The 9,723-nt window shown below is 33.1% G+C and overlaps 1 long non-coding RNA gene across 1 annotated transcript; it reads left to right on the forward strand.

Annotated features, from left to right (window-relative positions):
• Positions 1-527: 527 nt before the first annotated feature.
• LOC110905075 lies at positions 528-1,499 on the forward strand. Its single transcript, XR_002572903.2, has 2 exons — positions 528-862; positions 1,403-1,499. It is a non-coding gene; the product is annotated as an uncharacterized LOC110905075 (long non-coding RNA).
• The last annotated feature ends 8,224 nt before the right edge of the window (positions 1,500-9,723 follow it).

Consider the following 9,723-nt stretch of genomic DNA (forward strand, 5'->3'; position numbering starts at 1 on the left):
AAATGAGGTGTTAAACTTTATTTTTTATGAAAATTTTGAGTTGACATGTGTGGTGCTTAAATGATTCTTATCAAAATGAGTTGTTAAACTTTTTTTCCATGAATTTTGAGTTGACTTGTGGGGTGCTTATATGGTGCCATTGAGGGTGCTAAATGAATCTTAGTTTCATTTTTTCAAAAGTTATGGCTGCCCTACATGAATAAAAGACACATACAAAACTTCTTTAATCCCATATGTCCCACGAAAATAGGGGCGGCCATAAATTCTCTACATCATTTGATTGAAAATCTTTAATTGTGTGCACGTTATATCGCAGAAAGAAACTTACGTCGGTCCCTTACCTAACACTAGCTAATGAAATAAGACATCAAAATGAGGTGTTAGTTAACAAACACTTTCTTTCTTTCATGAATTTTGAGTTGACCTGTGGGGTGCTTATATGGTGCTCTTGAGGGGGCTAAATGAATCTTAAGTCCATCTTTTTATAATTATGTATGTCCTACATCAATAAAAGAGGTATACAAAACTTCTTTAATGTTTTTTGACCTAAATGTTTTAATCGTTGGCACGTTCGTTGGTCCCTTGCGTAGCGCTACTAGCTAATTACATCAAACATCTAGCTTTTTCTTTTATAATGATTTGCATACGCGAAATTACCAATGGTCCCAAAACAATAGCTGTCTATCACTAAAGATTTTTGTTTTCGAATTTGGATTTTTCGCATCATTTCCATGTTAACATGCTTTTAAGACAATGTAACCCTACATTAACATACTTAAAAGGCTTTCCAACATCCAGTTTTTAACACAGATGGTACCACTGCAAATGCTTTAATCACATTGGTAGTATATGCAGGCAAAAGGTATTGAATTTTCTTCTTCATGTTATTATCACTTATTTCATTTTCTTCTTGAACACCATTTATTTATTTATATATATATTGCTGTTATTACACCAAAGGGATGGGTAGGGGCTGTTTGAGAATGAACTGCTGGTATGCAATCCTTCACAAAAGAAAAGCTTTTGGTCAAACTTTGACCAGAATCTTACAATGTGAATACATTGATTAGTCAAAGATTATGAAATTCCCAGTAGCATAGCAGATTGAAGGATACATGTGAAGTTTCCCTATTTTTATTGTCATTATTCATAGCATTTGACTCAGTTTTATATCTTTTTTTCTGACAATATCCAAAAGAAAAAAAATCTTTATACCTTTATTATTTTTTTACTACATTTTTTTCAGATAATTTTAAAAGTATACATTATATACCATATTATGATCTTATTGGGGTGCAGTAATTTAGGACCACATCTTGCTATTTGACCAAAAATGTGAAGAAAATGAATCTACTTTTTGGTGTGTGTATTTACTAACCCAATGCTGATTCATGATTGATAGTAGATAACATGGGCAGAGGGAGATTCAGAAGAAGATGAAAAATTTGGACTGACACAAATGAAGCTGGAATTTAAAAAAAAAAAAATTAAAATTAAATTAATTTGGAGAAGTGAAGAAGACAGATCAGCAGTAGAAAACCTGTCCCCACATGGGGCCCACTACATTGCATATGGTGCAGAGAAAAAGGTTAAGCTCAGGTGCTTGTATACCTGCTTTATTCTGTGAACATCATTTTTAGTTCTCACTCCAGTTATTTTTAAGTCTAATTTACTATTTATTATTATTATTTTTCTGTTTTTGATATATTTGGAAATGAAAAGAGGGAAAACAGAACTTATTTTTGAACTTTCTGCTCACGCTTTCTTTCACTTACCTATCATAAAATGGATTTTTTTACTTCATTTTTGGCATTTAATTCTTTTTTGGAAAAAAAGATGATATTTCCACTTTTACCCTTGTAAGTGGCAGTTTTTTTTTTTTTTTTTTTTTTTTTTTGGGGGGGGGGGGGGTGGGGTGCAAATACGTATTAAGGTACGAAAACAAATAACGGCCAATATTCAATCCGAGGGACCTTTACGGCTCGTGGATACGATGAATTATCGGTTAGGTGCACTTGTACATACTAAATCATACCATCTGCATGCACTTCAACAATAGTCATATATGATGTTTCATGGGATTCCATGGTTATTTCCGAATTGTAATATAGAACTCACATCAAAACATACATGATGAACTTCTGACAATCATAGCTTCTTGGCAGTAGAGGACCCTCTCATATAATATTATATCATTCCCCTAAAAATATTCATTTTGATCTCACACTACATAAATGGACCCAATATGAACATTTACAAGTTCATGCCCATGTTGCTTTTTTTCAATTTTTCACAGTCAAGTTTTATTTGCAATGTTGTATTGACTGGTACCATATGCATTGCAGTTTGTACCTTGTACCTTGTATGCATAGTAGTAGTACCTGGAGTTAGTAGCAGAAACCCAAGGGGGTCGGTCAGTACTATGTTTTTGCATGCATGTGTACTAGTGAGTAGTCACTATTCATTAATATAACGATGTTTGCTTGCAACATGATTTACCTGTTTCGTAAGTGAATTGCATGGTTTCTAAACTCCATTTTCCCAAAAATATATGTACTGGAAATAGGAGAAGGATCGGATCTAGAATATCCTTAGAGGAGCAACATTTAGAAAAAAAGGTAACGAAATCGAAAAAACGTCAAATTTTTCCAAAATTTACACTACCGTTGGAGCGTTAAGGGGCAACGGGGGTTACCCCTTGTTACAAGGTAGGTCCGCCCCTAGAAGGAGGTGACATTTTAATATTATGTGGGAGTTAAATGCCCGGATAGTCCCTGTGGTTTGCCCTTTTTCACCTTTAGTCCCTAACTTTCTAAAATTACAGCTATAGTCCTCAACTTTTCAATTTTCGTTCCTGGATAGTCCCTGTGCCTAACATAGTTAGTTTTCTCAGTTAAGATGGTGTGAAATGACAAAAATACCCTTTCCTTAAAAAGGGCACACCACATGGACTATCCGGAAAAATGCCCGGATAGTCCCTGTGGTTTGCCCTTTTTAAGGAAAGGGTATTTTTGTCATTTCACACCATCTTAACTGAGAAAACTAACTGATGTTAGGCACAGGGACTATCCGGGAACGAAAATTAAAAAGTTGAGGACCATAGCTGTAATTTTAGAAAGTTAGGGACTAAAGGTGAAAAAAAGCAAACGATAGGGACTATCCGGGTATTTAACTATATTATGTGGAGTATAACCAAGAATTTGGGAAATTCAATTAGTTTTGATTGCTACATTTTCTAGCCGGGTCATGTTAGGTGTCGGGTCCGACCGCTTCTAGCTTTCCCCAACCTTAAAAATCTTGGTTTTAAGAATGAGAAGCGCACCGCTTGTCGTACGTGAGGGCGCAAGTTGCTTGTAGATACGTCCCTACCCAAAATTTAGCTATAAATAAACTTTATATATGATTTAATATAGATATTTACAACCTAATAAGCATGTTGTACAACATCCTAATGCACACAACCTATCGCCTTATTAAAAGTATGCCTCATGTATGCGTCTTGTGCCAACTTTTGGCCTGAAAAGCACGCCTCACCTTCGCTTTATGTACACCCCTTGCCTTACCTACACAAAAGCGATGAGGGTTGCACCTGAGGTCGGTGCGCTTTTTAAAACCAAGTTTAGAATTAAGTTATAAAATGTAAAGAACTCGTTACAAGGTGTTCCGAGGTTAGGACTTTGGGATACACCTTCCCACGGTCAAGTCAGCAAAGTTTAAGATAATCTCAATGGGCAAACCCTCTTTTACGAATGGGGATTGTGAACTTGATGAGGCCAATTGGGCCTAATCTGGTTTAGGCTTAGATGTTAAGTCCAATAGAAAATATAGTCTGTAATCCCTCTTTTATGAAGAAGGGATTGTGAACTAGACCAGGCCAATCGAGCCTGATCTAGCCCAGACTCAACTTAGGATTAGACATTGAGCCCAAAAGAAATAATCTTTCCTTTACGAAGTAGGATTGCGAGCTAGATGAGGCCAATTGTGTCTGATCTAGCCAAGGCTCGGCTCAAACGTTGAGCCAACTACGAGAGATACGTACGGTTACTTAGATCAACAAGATGCATATGAATTACGTATGGAACAGGAGTTGTGAAGGTGGAGGGACCAATAGTGCTGTGTATGGATTTGAACGAGTTGTTATATTATTGGTTGGTTGGAAAAGTTTCCACGAATTTTAATTACTTTTTGCAGAGAAAATAGTTACTTCTGTTAAGTACTTGCGGAACATGGATTTGATTGCCACTTGTGCTTCTTCTTCTTTTATTTTCCCTTCTCTATTTTATAATATCCTCCATTATAGCATTACTTTTTTAACGGTAAATTCAGATCACTGACGAACTACTGGAGTATCATCGTGTCACCAGCGGACCACCCGATCATATCCATCTTTACTAAGCATAATGTCTATAGACCAATTCATGAGGAAACCTAATAAATATAAGAAAAAAACCTCTTTATAGGAATGAAACCCAGGACCTATTGATTCCAAAGTTTTATCCTACCTCTAAGATACTATAAAGTCTCACAGCCCATTATAGCATTACTTGAGTACTATAATTTTGTTTTCTTTGATTTTTATTATTTTTGGGAATACTGTGTTTGTTTTTAGGGTAATGGATCTGATGGTAAATCAGTTTTGGTAGTGTCCATTAGGTTCAAACTTTTAAAGAAAATCGTGAAAGTGGTACTTTTTTATTCGTTTTAACCATGCCCGTGAAAGTGGTACTTTTTTTATTCGTTTTTAACTATGCCGGAGAATAGTTATGCTTATTAGCATGAGATAGGCAAATAAGGTCACACACACATATATATATATATATATATATAGAGAAAGTATAATGTACATCAGGGCTTAACCTACATTAACATACATGACAAAAAATATAACGTGCGTTATTATCATAGAGCGTGCGTGATTATAGTCCCATGCGTGATTATGTGGTCCCATGCGTGATTATGTGGTCCCATGCGTGATTATACCCCTGATCCAACGGTTACCATTGTCTCCTACGTGATGTATGATAAGGCTTTTTGTATGTTAACCTTACTCTATATATATATATATATAGGCCGATTGAGGAAGATTCAAATGAAAACCACTAGTTATTGTGAAAACTCGAAAACTAACTAAAAAAGCCAAAAAAACATACCATTTTTTTTTTGCATAATAATTTTCACAGGTTTTTTTATATAAAAAAAAATTTTTCAAAAAAAAAAAAAAATATTTTTTGTGTAGTGCACATGTGTAATACTACACATGTGTACCACAAAATTTTTTTTTTTTTTTTTGAAAAAAAGTTTTTTTTTCATATATAAAAACTAGCGATTTTTATAAAAAAAAATTGAAATTTTTTTTTTGTGTGTTTTTTAGGCTTTTTTTAGTTAGTTTTCGAGTTTTCACAATAAAAGTGTTTTTCATTTGAACCATCCCCTAGGCCGATTAACGTACAAGAGCCCTTATCTTACATTACGTACGTGATTATTTCAGCCATACGATCTGGAATTCAATCTTCAACATGCGATTTTGCTAGACAAAACAACATGCGATTTCATCAAACTTTCCAACATGCGATTTCATCGATGTTTTTTTATAACATGCGATTTCACAAGTGCGTACGCTCGTACGATAAGCCCTATTGTACGTTACACTTTTTCTATATATATATATATATATATATATATATATATATATATATATATATATATATAGTGGAGGGTTCAAATGAGAAGAATTTTTTTGTAAGAATAAAAAAGAACAAACTTCAACCAATAATAATGCTTCATTTTACTTCATTTAATTTTTGTATTTAATATGGGTGTAAGGGTATATTGGTAAAATTAGATAGATCACTAATTCTTAGTCTTCATTTTTAATAACTCACTAAATTAAATTTGTACCTTATTTAAAAATATATATATATTTTCAAAGAAGAAAAAAATTAATTTAAAGTGTAGGATAAATTATGAGGTGTGTAGGATGAATTACGAGTTGTGTAGGATAAATTTCAGTATGTGTAGGATAAATTTCAAAAACGTGTAGGATAAATTTTGATGTCTCTAGGCAAAAATTTTAGTGTGTAGGATGATACTCTTTATGACTAATTAATTAGTCAAAAATAATAATAAATGAGATAAGAGAAAAACTATTTAATGTTTTACAATTGTACCCTTTATTCTTTTTCTTCTCAATTTAATTTTCTTCTCAAATGAACCTCCCCCTATATATATATATATATATATATATATATATATATATATATATATATATATATATATATATATATATATATATGGTAAGGTTCATGCGAGAACCACCTTTATTGCGAGAACCAATGTGAACACAACCTAAATTAGCTAAAAAATACCTAACCCCCCCCCCCCCCAAAAAAAATCTGAACCCCGCCAACCCCCCCCCCCCTCAAGGTAAAAACTAACCCCCTAAAAAAACTAAAAAAAACACACAATTTTTTTTTTGTTTAGTATTTTTACATTAAAATCGCTACTTTTAGTAGCAAAAAAAAAACTTTTTAATTTTTTTTTGCTACTAAAAGTAGCGATTTTTTCTATAAAAAACGTTAAAAACAAATTTTGTGTGTTTTTTAGCTATTTTTGGTTGTGTTGACATTGGTTCTCGCGGTTCTCGTAATAAAGGGTCGGATCCTTCTCCTATACATATATATATATATATATATATATATATATATATAGAAACGGGATCAGGAGAAAACGACAAAAAGTGTGAGAACGGTGAGAACGCATCCTGGCCGAACACGTGGCGTGGGGCATGATCAGGGTCCGAGTGGTTTTTTTGTCTTTTTAGTATTCTTCTCCTTTCACGATTTTCGCGTTTGACATGCTTCTTTATTTTTTGCATGCAAGATAATTTTGGCGTTATGTAGATTTATTAATTATTTGGCGTTTTATTGTTTTTTCTCAGATTTCTTCTCGTTGAATTAATTCTTTTTGTGTCACGTAGTTAATCGTTTGGCGTTATGGCTTTTTCCATGTCATTTTTGGCGTTTTGTATCTTTTTGTTAATAATTCATTACCATAGATTAATATTTTATAAAACTACAATAACACGAAAATCAAAATAAACTAATACTCTTCCGTAGATGGGATTACATCAGAGATGTACCCATCGCTTTCTTCAGATTCTTCATCATCAAATTTCATTTTTGCATATAACGTCATTAGCTCGTCTCTTCTTTTCTGCAGCCTATTCTTGAATATCACTGCATCCATGGATTTTGGATCATTTGAAGATGTTAAATCACAGAGTTGTTCAATGATAGATAGCAACCCTGTCTTCGACATTTCTTCCATTGGTCTTGAATATTGCACCCCGTTTTTATAAGTAACTTCAAGTGTCCCTTCTTTCTCATGCAATACCCAACTGCTAAGTTTTGGTATATGAGTATCTTCAATATCATCATCATCATCTTCATCATCTTCTACTGGAAACTTTCTCTCCAGTCTTTTTATTACAGTTCTTGTTCTTTCACAATCGTTGTCTCTTGGAATCTCAAGGGCCAGGATATCCTTCTGAACATTTTCATTCATTCCCATCATGGCTTTTATTGTTCTTACCTTTACCCTTCTCCTGTCAGAGAACTTTATGATGAATCGTTTTTCTTTCCTTTCAAACCTCCATGCAATAACCTTAGCCATTTTTTAAATTTTTTGGCGTTTTGGAGAATATGTGGCGTTTTAGTCTTTTTGGCGTGTTTGAGCTTGGGTTCTGATGGTCTTCTTTTATATTGACTTTTTTTCCCCGCGTATGTCAGATAATTATGGCGTTTTGAAAAAGATAAATAAATTTAATACAAAAAATGTTAGTAATTATGTTTTCCGTCGTTTCATTTTACTGTTTTTTGCAGTTTTACCGTGTTTTGTTTTCAGACTCAACTGTTTTAATGGTGTAACACGTCAAATCTTTTGACGGCTGTAATTATGGCGTTTTGTTTTCCAATGACGGTTAGATAACTATTGGACTTCTTTTGTTTTATATTCTTTGCACATTGTTTCACGCTTTTTTTATACTATTAGTTGTTTAAATTAATTTTATTATAGTTTGGTAGTTTTTTGGGGGCTTTTTATGGCATTATGGCGTTTTACACGTATTTGCTAAATTTAGCGTTTTATTATATTTTTCATTATAGCATTAATATTATTTTGTTGTTTATTAACTGACATTACAAAACAAACAATAGATAAAGAAAATTAAAAAAAAACAAAGCAGAAGCAATTTATGATTTAAAATCTTCAGTGTCACCAGTCACTTTTTTCTTTTGAAACTACAAGAAATGTGACAAATAAATGGTGTTTTGGGTTTGGCGTTGTTTATTTTTTTTTTGTTCATGTGTTGAAGTGTCTTTGTGGATGTTGGAGACATAGAGCGACCCCCTGTGGGTGGATGCTATCAGCCTGTGGTCTTCATTATATTCATTGAGGCCAAAGTAGCATTTACACTGGTATAGGTCTCTTCTTATCATCCAAACCTTCTTCAGGAACAAAGATGACAGTATAACATATGGGTGTCATCAGTCCCTCTTTTTTCAATTTTGTCCATCTCATGCAACAAAATCTTTCTACACTCACGTAACAAATCATTAAATGCAGCTTCATGCAGAACATTACTGAGGATCAAAGAAAATATGTTTGCTGTCGTTGTATTTTTTGGCGTTTTACATTGAGTTGTAAATTTTTTTAGCAACCACTGTGTGTTTTTTTGTGTTTTTTTATGTGTGATAAACAGAAGGTGGTGAGGCGTTTCTATTTATAGAATTTTTTTGGCGCGTAGTTTAGGCGGGATGTTATTTTTATAACAAAAAATGTAATTAACATTTATCTGGATGTAAACTTTGGCGTTATATATAATGGCGTTTCATATTTTATGGCGTTTTTGTAGCCAGAAAACTTAAATAAAAACACAGAAAAAAGTACGCAGTGATAAAATTGGTGTTTTGTATTTATTTGGCGTTTTATTTTTCAATGGCGTTTTATGTGAGGAATGGTTTTTTACTTTTTTACGCTTAATGACGCGCGTCCACGTAATAAAATTGGTGTTATTTACTAAAATGCCACCGCGCCAATCTAGTCCATAGATTGTTTTGATCGGACGATCCATAAGCGTTCTCACCGTTCTCACACTTTTCACCGTTTTCTCTAATCCTGACCCTATATATATATACACACACACATACACATACACACCGTACATTAATCCAGAAGTGTGAGAAGTGTATTATAACACTATATATAACACTATATAACACCATATAAACACTGTATAACATTATGTAACACCATATAACACCATATAACACTATGTAACACTATATAACAATATATAACACTATACATCTATCATAGACATGCTATCAGACAAAATATAGTGTTATATTTGTTATATAGTGTTATATAGTGTTACATAGTGTTATATGGTGTTACATAGTGTTACCCAGTGTTTATATGGTGTTATCAAGTGTTATATATAGTGTTATAATACACTTCTCACACCTCTGGATTAATGTACAGGGTCCTCTATATATATACATAGAAAAAGTGTATTGTACAAAATGGCTTAACGTACGCTACGTACGCGATGTGAAATCGCATGTGATAATTTTGATGAAATCGCATGTTGGTTTTTTATAACAATTTCGCATGTGGTAATTTCGATAAAATCGCATGTTAAAAAACCAACATGCGAAATTGTTA

The sequence above is a fragment of the Helianthus annuus genome, chromosome 13 (genome assembly GCF_002127325.2).
Source record: "Helianthus annuus cultivar XRQ/B chromosome 13, HanXRQr2.0-SUNRISE, whole genome shotgun sequence".
Lineage (NCBI taxonomy): Eukaryota > Viridiplantae > Streptophyta > Magnoliopsida > Asterales > Asteraceae > Helianthus > Helianthus annuus.